The sequence below is a fragment of the Trichosurus vulpecula genome, chromosome 1 (assembly GCF_011100635.1).
Source record: "Trichosurus vulpecula isolate mTriVul1 chromosome 1, mTriVul1.pri, whole genome shotgun sequence".
Lineage (NCBI taxonomy): Eukaryota > Metazoa > Chordata > Mammalia > Diprotodontia > Phalangeridae > Trichosurus > Trichosurus vulpecula.
In genome coordinates this window covers 473,737,040-473,749,843 of record NC_050573.1, presented here as the reverse complement: position 1 = coordinate 473,749,843, position 12,804 = coordinate 473,737,040, and the positions used below count along the sequence as shown (strand labels likewise).

Here is a 12,804-nt window from a genome sequence, read left to right as displayed (position 1 = left end):
TGTAAGTTTTGACTTGTTGAGTTTGAGATGACTTTGAGGATATCTAATTGGGGGTGCCTAGTAGGTCTTTCCCCTGCTGGATCACTGCCATGTCATGGTAGAGGGGTTTGCATAGCTCAGTGAAACTATGAGCTAAGCTAAGAATGCAGTTACTGAGATGGACAGGTCATAGTGGATGGTTCTGACAAAAAGTGATCCACTGGAGAAGGAAATTGCAAACTATTCAAGTATCTTTGCCAAGAAAACCCCATGGACAGTATTAAAATGATAAAAGATATTACACTAGAAGATAAGCCCCAAGACTAGAAGGTGTCTCAAAAACCACTGGGGAAGAGTAGAGGACAACTACACATACCTCCAGAACTAATGAAGCAATTGGCCCAAAGCTGAAATCATGCTCAGCTGCAGGTATGTCTGGTAATGAAAAGAAAATCTGATGCTATAAAGATCAATATTGCATAAGAACCTGGAATGTAAGATCTATGGACCAGGGTAAGCTAGATGTGATGAAGCAGGAGATGGAAAGATTAAACATTTACATCTTCAGTGTCAATGAACTTAAATGGGTAGGAATAGGTAAATTTAATTCAGGGAATCATTACATATACTCCCTTGGGCAAGAATACCTAAGAAAAAAATGGAGTAGCCCTCATAGCCAATAAAATGGTGAGAAAAGAAGTACTAGGGTATAATCTCAAAAATGATCATATGATATTTGTTTGAATCAAAGGCAAACCATTCAGTATGACAGTAATACCTCTATATTCCAATCACTGATGTTAAGGAAGTCAAAGTTGATCAGTTCTGTGAATATTTACAATATCTAGAAATAATGCCAAAAAAAAATGTTGCATCCATCATAGCGGATTGGAATGTCAACATAGGAAATCAAATAATTGGAATAACAGGCAAGTATGGCCTTGGAGTACAAAAGAAGCAAGGCAGACACTAATTTTGTCAAGATAACTTACTGCCCATAGCAAGCACTCTTTTTCAACAACACAAAAGCTGACTCTACATGTGGACATTACCAGATGGTCAATATCAAAATGAGATTGTTTATATACTTTGCTGCCAAAGACAGAGAAGCTCTACATGGTCAGTTAAAACAAGACCCGGAGCTAACTGTGGCTCAGATCAAGAGCTTCTTGTTGCAAAATTCAGATTTAAGTTAAAGAAAATAGGGAAAACAATCTGTATGGGTATGATCTAAATAACATTCCTGGTGAATATGAAGTGGGAGCGAGCAATAGATTTAAGGGATTAGATCTGGTGGATAGGGTGTCTGAAGAACTATGGACAAAGGTTTGTAATATTGCATACAAGTCAGCAAAAAAAATAAAATTAAATTAAAAATTCCAAAGGAAAAAAAAGAGCAAGAAAATAAAATGGCTATCTTATGAGGCTTTACAAATAGCTAAGAAAAGCAAAAGTAAAGGAGAAAGGGAAAGACATGCTCAACAAAATGTAGAATTCCAGAGAACAGCAAGGAAAGATAAGAAGGTCTCTCAAATGAGCAATGCAAGGAAGTAGAAGAAAACAACAGAATGGGAAAGACAAGAAATCTCTTCAAGAAAATGAAAGACATCAAAGAAACGTTTAATGCAAAGATAGGCATAATAAAAGACAAAAATGTTAGGGACTTAACAGAAGTAGAAGAGATTAAGAAGAGGTGGCACAGAAGAGATATACAAGAAAGATCTTACTATCACTGATAGCCATGATGGTATGATTACTGACCTAGGGCCAGACATCCTGGAGAATGAAGTCAAGTGGGCCTTAGGAAACATTGCTAACAATAGGGCCAGTTGAAGTGACAGAATTCCAGCTGAGCTATTTCAAATCCTAAAAGATGATTCTGTTAGAGTGCTGCACTTAATATTCAGTAATGACAGCGGTCATTGAATTGGAAATCAGTTTACCTCTGAATCCTAAAGAAAGGCAATGCCAAAGAATTACACTCACTTCACATGCCACCAAGGTCATGCTTAAGATTCTGCAAGCTAATTTTTAATAATATGTGAACCGAGAATTAACAGAAGTGAAGGCTGCTTTTTGAAGAGGCTGAGAACTAGAAGCCAAACTGCCAACATTTGCTGAATGATGGAGAAAGCAAGGGAGTTAAAAAAAAACTACTTTGCTTCACTGACTAAAGCCTTTGCCTATGTGGATAATAATAAAGTATGGTATGTCCTCAAAGAGATGGGAGTACCACATCATCTTACTTCTCTCCTGAGGAACCTGTATGCACATCAAGAAGCAAGTTAAAACTGAAAATGGAATAACTTATTGGTTTAAGATTGGAAAAGGAGTATGACAAGACTATATTGTCACTTTATTTATTTAATTCATATGCAGAGTATAACATGTGAAATGCCAGGCTGGGAAAATCAAAAGCCAGAATTAAGGTTTCTAGGAGAAATATCAGCAATCTCAATCTCTTGATGAGGGTGAAAAAGGAGAGAATAAAAGTTGTCTGGAAGTATAACATCCAAAAACACAAAAAACAAAACAAAACAAAACAAAAAAACCAAAAACTAAGATCATAGTAAATGGTCCTATCACTTCCTAGAAAATAGAAAGAGAAGAAATGGAAGCAGTGTCAGATTTTAGATTCTTGGTCTCAAAGATCACTGCAGATGTTGACTGAAGCCATGAAACTGAAAAATGCTTGCTCCTTGAAAGGAAAACTATGGCAAAGCTGGACAGTGCCCTAAACAGCAGAGATACCATCTTGTCAACAAAGGTCTGTATAGTCAAAGCTGTGGTTTTTCCAGTAGCAAAGTATGGCTTTGAGAGCTGAATGTGAGGAAAGCTGAACTATGTAGAATGGATGCTTTCACATTATGGTACTAGAGAAGAGTTTTGAGAGTTCCTTGGACAGCAAGGAGGTCAAATCAAACAATACTTAAATAAATTAATTCAGATTAGTCAAATCTGAATTAGGTCAAATACTGAAGTTGAAGCTTAAAAACTTTGGCCACATAATGAGAAGACAGGACTCACTGGAAAAGAATCTGATGTTGGGAAAGATTAAAGGCAACAGGAAAGGAGGATGGCAGAGGATGAGATGGATAGAGAGTGTTGTGGAAGCAATGAACATGAGCTTGGACAGACTTCAGGAAATAATGGAGGATAAAAGAATCTGGCATGCTATCAGAGTCAGACACAACTGAACAACAACAATACGTAGAACTTTGGAGATGTGGGTCTAGCAGTCAAGAGAATGCCTGAATATGTAGATATAAGAGTCATTTATGTAGAGATGTTAGTTGAATCAATATGAAATGAAGAAATCACTAAGAGCAAGTATATAGAGAAAAGAGAATAGTGTTTAGGATCCTGTCCTGCGGTATACCCATGGATATGCATGGCATAGATATCTATGATTCTTCTCACAGTTTTGCCTCAAAATTCTTAAACCTTAGCTATCATGACCTCTATCTCCACTTAACCTCAGTTACCCACAGGAATGAATAATAAATATCATCTCTTTAAAGTACTCTGTCTCAAAAATCTTTAGCACTGGATTTCCCCTCTTCTTCATTTTGCCTCTGCTGCCCTGCCTGATTTCATCTACTTGAAATAAGATGTTTCTTTCAGGCAAGCTCATTAATTCTAAATTCACCACTATGCCATTAACTCAAACCTTAATAGAATCCCTCTCCCCCTCCATTTTCTCCCCTCCTTTTGGAGGGCTGGAGGATGGAGTACCAAATTCCTCCTAGTGTCTTCCTTTACAGAGGTAGAACCTGGATTCTGAGATCAGTTTACTTTGCCATCTGCTACCCTCCTTGATTTCAACTCCATGGAATTAGATTTCCCTACCCCAGGTATCCCCTGGCATCCTATCTCCATGCCCTGTTTTCCTACTTCCTTTTGTGTATTGTCTCTCCCTCTAGATTATAAGCTTGTTGAGGGTAAAGGGACCATCTTTCTTTTATTTATTTTATCTGCAGAACAGGAATAGCATCTGACACATAGTACATGCTTAATAAATGTTTATTGGATTAGATTCAATAGAATTAATTATAATCTGTTCTTACATCAGTCTTATGCTTTACTTCCTCTTACACCTGCTCTTTGTCCTCATCATAAGCTTGGTCTGTGGATACCTTCCATTTTTCAAAAATCAATCAAAGAACATTTGTTAGGTGACAACTGTGTGCCAAGCACTGTGCAAAAACCCAAGGATTTAAAAAAAAGGGAGGACCTCAAGAAACTTAAAATCTAATGGGGAGATAACATGTAAACAAATATATACAAAGCAAACCATATATAGAATAAATAGAAAATGATTAACAGAGAGAAAGTACAAAAATTAAGAGTCCTTAGGAAAAGCTTCCAGTAAAAGATGGGATTTTATTTGGCACTCAAAGGAAACCAGGAAAGTCAGTAGGTGGACTTAAGGAAAGAGCATTCCAGGTATGGGGAACAACCAGAGAAAATTCCTGCAACCAAGAAATGGAACATGGAAAAGCCAGGAGGCCTGTGTCACTGAATTGAAGAGTATATGGTGGTGAATAAGATGTAAGATACTGGAAAGGTAGGAAGGGGATAGCTCATAAAATTTGAATGTCAAAGAAAACAACTTGTATTTGACCCTGGAGGCAATGGAAGTCATTGGACTTTATTGAGTAGGGTGATGACATGCTGAATAGAGGATGAATTGGATTACAGAGAGACTTGAAATAGGCAGGCCCACCAGCAGGCTATTACAATAGGCCATGCATGAGGTGATAAAGCCCTGCACTAGAGTGGTGGCAGGGTTAGAAGATATATATTCAAGAGATGTTGCAAAGACAAAATTGACAGACCTTGTCAATAGTTTGGGGGTTAATAAATCGTGAGTAATCCAGAATAACAACTAGGTTGTGAGTCTGAGTGCCTGGGAGGGTGACTTCTCTCTACATTAATGCGGAAAGTAAGTTTAGCAGGATCAATGGCATGACCATCTTTGTGTGTGGCTAAAGTGGGGCTAAAGGACAGCTAGGTGGCACAGTAGAGTGCCAGGCCTGGACTCAGGAAGAGTCATCTTCTTGAAAACTGGCCTCAGACGCTTCCAAGCTGTGTGACCCTAGGCAAGTCACTTAACCCTGTTTTCCTCAGTTTGTTCATCTGTAAAATGAGCTGCAGAAGGATATGACAAACAACACTGGTAATCCCAAATGGAGTAGGACATAACTGAAACAACTGTAAAACAAAAACAACAAAGTGGAATGGAAGAACATTCATGAGAAGTGGGTAAGTTAAGTAACTGACTGGTTAGGGAGTTTGAGGGAGAGTCAATATGTATGCTGAAGTCAACTGGTAAAGGGCATGAGTTGAGGAAGAGGAAAAAAAACAAAAACAAAAACAAACATCGAGCCATGTACCCAACTTATTGAGAAAAGAAAGGCAGTGTTTGTAGATAACAGCTACCATGATTTTGAATATGTGGTAAATATGAAAAGCATGACCTTCAAAGGAATAGAGGTTACTGAATGATGGAGGTAGGGGAGAATGTGGAAGCAGCAATCAGGGGCAAGGAGTATTCCAACTCCTCTCCCTCAACCAGGGAGCCCAGGGAAATGAACAAAAGTGCAACCAGTACTAGAAAGGGTAGCCAGGGAGGGAGGCAGTGTCATCAAGATGGAGCCAAGTTTTAGGAATAGCTGGTAGGATAGAAAGAGTGAAAGAGGAAAATATTTAAGATTATATCAAGTTTGTTGCCTATGAAACAGGCATTTCAGAGGGCACAGTGGAAGAGTTGGGTGGTATTTAATTAAAACTTTGGGTTGAGAGTTTTGAGAGTGAGGGGAATGAGGAATCAGGTAATAAGGCTGGGAAATGGGTTTTGGAATATGATCTATAGAAGTACGTTCAAAATTACTGGGATACGAAGGGTGCCAGAATGTTTATCATTGAGTAGATAGCACCACCCCTCTTAGGACAGCTAGGTGGCACAGTGGCAAGAGTGATGGACTGGATCCAGAATAACCAGAGTTCAAATCCAGCCTCAGACACTTAGCGAGCTATGTGATCCTGGGCAAGTCACTTAACCCTGTTTGTCTCAGTTTCTAGTCTGTACAATGAGCAGGAGAAAGAAATGGCAAACCACCCTAGTGTCTCTGTTAAGAAAACTCCAAATGGTGTCATGAAGAATACAACTGAAAGGACTGAACAACAACCACTCCTCTTCCCAATAGAGGCTAGAAATCAGTCTGTTGGCAAGTGTTGGCAATGGGAGGCATGTGGTCAAGTGGTAATATGGAAGGCCCAACTTAACAATTGCTCTTTCTTCCAAAAACTGAAGATTAGGCAGGAAAAGAGCACAGCAGGAGATGGAAATCAAATCTGCATAGGATGGTAAAGAAATCTTATTTCCCATGTACTTTCTTTTTTTCTCTCCCCTTAAAGAACAGGTACAGCTGTGGAAGGTAGGCCTGAAGTCAAAGGGCAGGTAGTCTTCTTTGCACTGGAGGTTCTATACATTCTAGACAGGAGACCAGGCTTATAGCAGGAGGTTGAACTTGCTTTGTGCTGGCACAAATCAACATCATTGCTTTGAGGAAGATGGAAGACTTGACTTAGGCCTGTGTGGGATGAAAGACCCTCACCAATTAAAAGTTAATAAGGAGCCATCTCAGGGTGGGAACAGAAATAAATTTCATTCAATTCTCAACAATTGGGTGTCCTCTGCTAGCACAGAGAGGAACCAGCAAAGGAGGTGCTTTACAAGGGGCAAAGCACCAATAATTATACCTAACACAAGAAAATTCCCGCCCACATCTGACCCTTCTCACCATTGGCTGGGAGGCAGGCTTACAATCTGAGCACGAAAGCTAGACAAAGAACCGGGAAATTGAGGCACAGAAACTCCAATTCCCATTCCCTTAGTTAATGATTACAACTGAGGTGACATCTATAAATCTAAAGAAGGAGAATAGGATAAGGGGAGGGGGAGGCCCTCTCCATTCTTTTACAGTACTTTTACAGTATTGGAAAGCAGGTCACAGTGACCCTATTCTTACTGAGCAAATCTTTAAACAAGAACCAGAAGAAAGAACAAAAAGTTTCAGGGTAAACTTTCCCAGAGGCTGAGCCATTAGACTCTCACAGCCTCAGAATTTTTCCACTTCCCTATTTCTTCATTTTTTTTTTACTGTAATTAATTCTATTAAGTATAAGACATTTACTGGAGACTAGTAAAGACAGTATAATCTGCAGTGAATGCCACTGTTGGTGTTGCTATTATCATTTAACATATATTTTTTTTTATAAATTTCTTTATTTATTTTTAGTTTACCACACATGGCTCCACACAGTCTTGAGTTCCAGTTTTTCTCCCCTCCCTCCCCCGTCCCTCCCCAAGACGGCATGAAGTCTCATATAACTGTCATGTATAACTTCGCATTGAATTAATTTATGCACCAGTCAAGTCGTGGAGAATAACCTTGACCAATGGAATGAATCATGAGAAAGAAGAAACAGAACCAAAAAAAAAAAAAAAAACCAAAAACAAAAACAAAAGAGAAGCAGAAAAGGCGAGCATGTAGTGTGCCTCAGTCTGTATTCAAACTTTGCAGTTCTTTGTCTCGATGAAGATAGCATTCTCCATCGTGAGTCCCCTGGAGTTGTCCTTGTCCCTTAGGTTGCTGAGAAAAGCGCAGTATGTCAGGGTTTGGTCCTCACGGAATCCATATATCTGTGGCTGTGCACAACGTTCTCCTGGCTCTGCTCTGCTCACTCAGCATTATGTCGTGTAGGTTTTTCCAGGTTATTTTGAAGTCTGCATCATCCCCATTTCTTATGGCACAATAGTATTCCATCACCTTCATATACCAAAAAATATGGAACGCTTCACGAATTTGCGTGTCATCCTTGCGCAGGGGCCATGCTAATCTTCTCTGTATCGTTCCAATTTAGTATATGTGCTGCCGAAGCAAGCTATTTCTTCATTTTTAAACATTTCTTATATACATATCTTCAATGTGAAGTCTTCACATTTTATTTACCTCACAGGCCCATTGACACTTGGCTTCTCTTTTCTCAAGAGGAGGCAAAGTGTATTTAGTCTGAGGAGTCTGGGCTCCTCTGTTCACCTAAGGATGTTGTCTATAAAGTAGCAGCAGAAGTGGTAGACTCAATTTGCAAAGTGAGGTCCTTTGGGGCAGATGGAAGACACCTGGCCTGGTTTGCCCCTTGTCACCTCAGGGGACATCTTGTGTGTCCACAGAAGATTAAAGGCACAAGGGACACTTTGTCTCTCATTCCTTGTCTCACAATCTTAACTGTATAGGCCATTGTTCCATAATGCATTGTCTTCCACACTTGAATTATTTGCCTATTTGTCCTTTACTTGTTTCCATCAAGCTAATCCCAACCATAAGTCACTTCCTGGTATATTTCATTCCTTTTTCCCATGATCATTCAGAAATTTTTCACTTGCCATCACATTGTAGTAGTAGTGAAAAAGGAAAATTTACCTGAAATAGAAATTCTAAGTAACAAGGAACAAAACTCAGACTGACTTATTCTACCAAAGAAGCTCAGCAGTTGCAGAAACTATCAATCTTAATATCTGATGATGAGTCTTGCCAAACTACCTTTCTGTTCCAGAAGAAAAAAAAAACTTTCACCCCAGGACCTCATTGTCGTGATTGGTGACTACCTCTCCCAGAACGCTGTTTCAGGAAAGCTACAGCCATCATTCTTCACTCCCTTCTCTCTAGCCATCTCTTCCTTTGCCTCACAAAACACCTGGTCATCACCCACCCAAGCAGCCTTTCATTCACACCTCACTCTAGAAATCATGAATCATGATAAAATCAGCTCAACTTTGTTCCTGAGTAGAAAAGTTAAGTGGAAGCAAGGTCAAGGTCTAAAGATAATGAGGTCAGTCTAATCTCCTCATAACTTCAATGGCTATCTCAGCAACTTTCCAGATCAAAGTATGTCTCCCTGGTTGTCATTCCACTCTCTCTGTTGTCTCCCACATTAAAATGTAAGCTTCTGGAGAGCAGGAAATATGATTGTTTTGTTTTTTAATCCCCAGATCTTAAAACAGTATTCAGCCCATAGTAAGTGCTTAATAAATGCCTTTTAATCATTCAATTCATTTATTCCTACTTCCTAAAAAATAATGTTTCATCAAAGCTAGTTTCCAGGGAGGAATGAGGAAAGGAGTATTAGTCCATTCATTTCCGCTTCCCTGAAGCATTTTATGGTCAAGCATTACAAATGAGATCAGAAAAGAAATGAGGACTTGCATGGTAGATGAATTCTAACACCTATTGTCTGGGTAGGGCATTATCTCTTAGTACTGTACCATCAAAACTTCAGAGTCTTGCATAGAAGGATATAAAGCTTCCAGCTCAGCAAAGCACTACTTCATCAGTATCTCTAAGGTTCAACACTGTCACAAGCAGGGAAAATGCCTATTGATATCATAAGAACACAGCTCAGCTGATATTAACTTGTTCTTAATAGTCAAGGGTGGATGTGGCTCAGTACTACCACTTGACACTGTTTCTGTTATCTTATATTTCCTATTCCTCAATTTACCTCTGCTCAAATATTGCCACTTCATCATCATCTCTTAATTTTGTGTCACCCAACTGACACTATCCTTAAGTCAAAGTGTCAGGAATGCCAGGACATGTGGACAAAATGATAAAGCACTGAAATCACCCAAAATGGAAAAAAGTGAATTTTATTATGGCTCCAATTACACTTCTAATTTGCTTAAAATAACTTGTTCTCATACATTTTCAATATCCTCCAAGTGCCATATGGGAAAAACTGTTATTTTAAAATGTCTTAAAAATAAAGCCAGATGTGACTGTTCTCTGCATATCATGGATCAATAACATTTTTCACACTAGAAGATTTCAGCGTAAACATACTAGATAGTTCACACTTTATTTTTTTCCTCCTCTTCAAATCTTGAAAGGTCAGTTTTCTCTTGCAATTTTTGTTTGGCTTCTAAATGAAATGAAAAATTCATTCCCCTCCTTGCATTCTTGTTATCTTTAGTCTTGGAAAATGACTTAGAACCTTTTCTGGTGTCATCCTAACAATAACAAACATAGTTGATAATAAAACACCCTGAAGCTGTTGGTAGTGTCATGCTCATTAGAAAGGAACCTTAGACCTACTTAGAAAGACTGTGTGACTCATCCAAGTATGCATCAAAGGCAGGACTTGAACCCCTGTCTGCTTTAAGAGTTAGCTATTTGGCATAGTGGATTGAGCTCTGGGCCTGGAGTCAGGAAGACCTGGTTTTAGACACTGTGTGACCCTAGGCAAGTCACTTAACTCTTGTTTGCTTCAATTCCCTTATCTTTAAAATGGGGATAATAACAAAACCTATGTCCCAGGTTTGTTGCAAGGATCAAATGAAATAATAATTACAAAGCACTTAGCATAGTGCCTGGCATATAGTAAGCACCAAATATACAGGAAAGAAGTGGAAGTATTGGAGAGGTGTTACAAAGGTGAAATCAACAGGTCTTGTCAATAGCTTCTACATGGGGGGCGAGAGATAATGAGGAATCCAGGATGACCATTACTGGGAACTGAGAGGATGAAGCTGCCCTTTATAGTAATAAGGATGGGGGTGTGGATTAAGGGAAAAGCTAATGAGTTCTGTTTTGGACACCATGAGTTTAAGATGTCTAATGGACATCCAATTGGAGATGTCTGAAATGCAGTTGGAAATGTGAGATTGGATATCAGTAGAGAGATTGGGGCAGGAGAGGTAGAGTCAATAATAATAAGCATAGAATGGTAACCATATTATCTTTTTTTTTTCATTTTATTTACTTTATTCTGAACTTAAGAAATAGAACAAGTATTTCTATAACAGTAATTTTTTTGAAAAGATGATTGAACATGAAACTCCAACTTTATTATGTAAAAATGCTATTCCTTTTAAATATAAAATAAAGTTATCACATAACTTTCTTTCCCCCCCTTTTTTTCTTCCCTCCCCTCCCACCCTGGAGATGGCTACCATAAGACACAAATATGTATGTATATATGTATACATATATATGTAAAATTATTGTATACATACTTCTATTTATCAGTCCTTTCCCTAGATGTAGATAATGTCTTCCTTCAGAGAACCTTTGTAGAAAATTTGGGTATTCATAACAGTAAAAATTACACAGTCACTTAAAGTTGTTCTTAAAAAAAATACCACTGTCACTATATACAACATTCTCTTGATTCTTCTTTTTTTTTGGTGGGGGGAAGGCAGGGTAATTGGCGTTAAGTGACTTGCCCAAGGTCACACAGTTAGTAAGTGTGTCAAGTGTCTGAGGCTGGATTTTAACTCAGGTTCTCCTGACTACAGGGTTGGTGCTCTACTCACTTTGCCACCTAGCTGCCCCAGTTCTATTAATTTCACCCTTCATTATTTCATGCAAGTCAATCCATGTTTTTCTAAGCATATCAAATCTTATAGCGTAATAGTATTCCATCACAATCATATACCACATTGACAGTCATCTCTGCGATTTCCAGTTCTTTGCCACCACAAAGAGAACTGCTATAAGTACTTTAGAAGATGTAGATTCTTTTCCTTTGTCCCTAATCATTTTAGGAAACAGATCTAGTAGTGGTATTGCTGGGTCAAAGTATAGGCAGTTTAATAACTTTGGAGGCATAATTCCAGATTACTCTTCAAAATAGCTAGATCTGTTCACAGTTCCACCAATGGTGAATTATTGTCCCAATTTTTCCACATTCTTGCCAACATTTGTCACTTTCCCCTTCAACCATTTTAGCCAATATGATAGATGTAAAATGATATCCCGAGGTTACTTTAATTTGCATTTCTTTAATCAGTAATGATTAGAATTTTTTCTACTACTATAAACTTTATTTATTTCTTCATTGGAAAACTGCCTGCTCATATCTTTTGGCCACTTATCAATTGGGAAATGACTTGTATTCTTTTAGATTTGACAAAGTTCTATATATATTTGAGATATGAGGCCATCATCTGAGAAACTGTTTATAAATTTTTTCCTAATTTTCTGCTTTCCTTCTGATCTTAGCTACAATTGTTTTATTTATGTGAAAACTTTTAATTTAATGGAATCAAAATTATCCATTCCACACCTTACCTTGCTCTCTATTTCTTGTTTATTCATAAGTTGTTTGCCTATCCATAATTCTGATAGGTAATATGTTCCTTGCTCTTCAAACTTTCCTGTAATATCTCTCTTTATATCTAGGGCATGCATTTATTTTTACCTCATCTTGATAAATGGTATAAGATATTGGTTTATGCCCAATTTCTACCAGACTGCATTCCAATTTTTTAAACCAAATAATAAATTCTTATTCTCAAAACTTGTTTTTACACTTGTCAGACACAAAATTACTATAGTCATTTATAGTAATATCTTTCATATGAGGTTTTTTCTTACAATAATCATGTCCCTTCTTTTATCAATTTAAAAATAATCTCTTCCTTGATTTTCAAAATTTCTAATTTTTTTGTTTACTTTCTTTTTTGTTTTTCAATTTTTAAGTTACATTCTTAATTCATTAACTGTTCTTTATCTATTTTGTCAATGAGTGTTTAGAGATATAAGTCTTCCTCTAAGGAATGGTTTGACCATATTCCAAATTGTTTTATATATCATCCTATTGATTTCCTTAATGAAAGTGTCTATAGTTTCTATGATTTATACATTGCATATCAAATTGTATCAGTTTGTTTCATCTTCATTGATATTTGCTTTCTTTGAAGGCTAGTTATTTATGTTTTATTTTGTTGTAATCAGTAAAGGATGTATTTAACATTTT

General features: G+C 37.6%; 1 non-coding gene across 1 annotated transcript; it reads right to left on the bottom strand.

Moving 5' to 3' along the window:
* Window positions 1-7,826: 7,826 nt before the first annotated feature.
* On the bottom strand, window positions 7,827-7,928 carry LOC118835158. The gene has a single exon (XR_005009491.1). It is a non-coding gene; the product is annotated as a U6 spliceosomal RNA (small nuclear RNA).
* Between the last annotated feature and the right edge of the window lie 4,876 nt (window positions 7,929-12,804).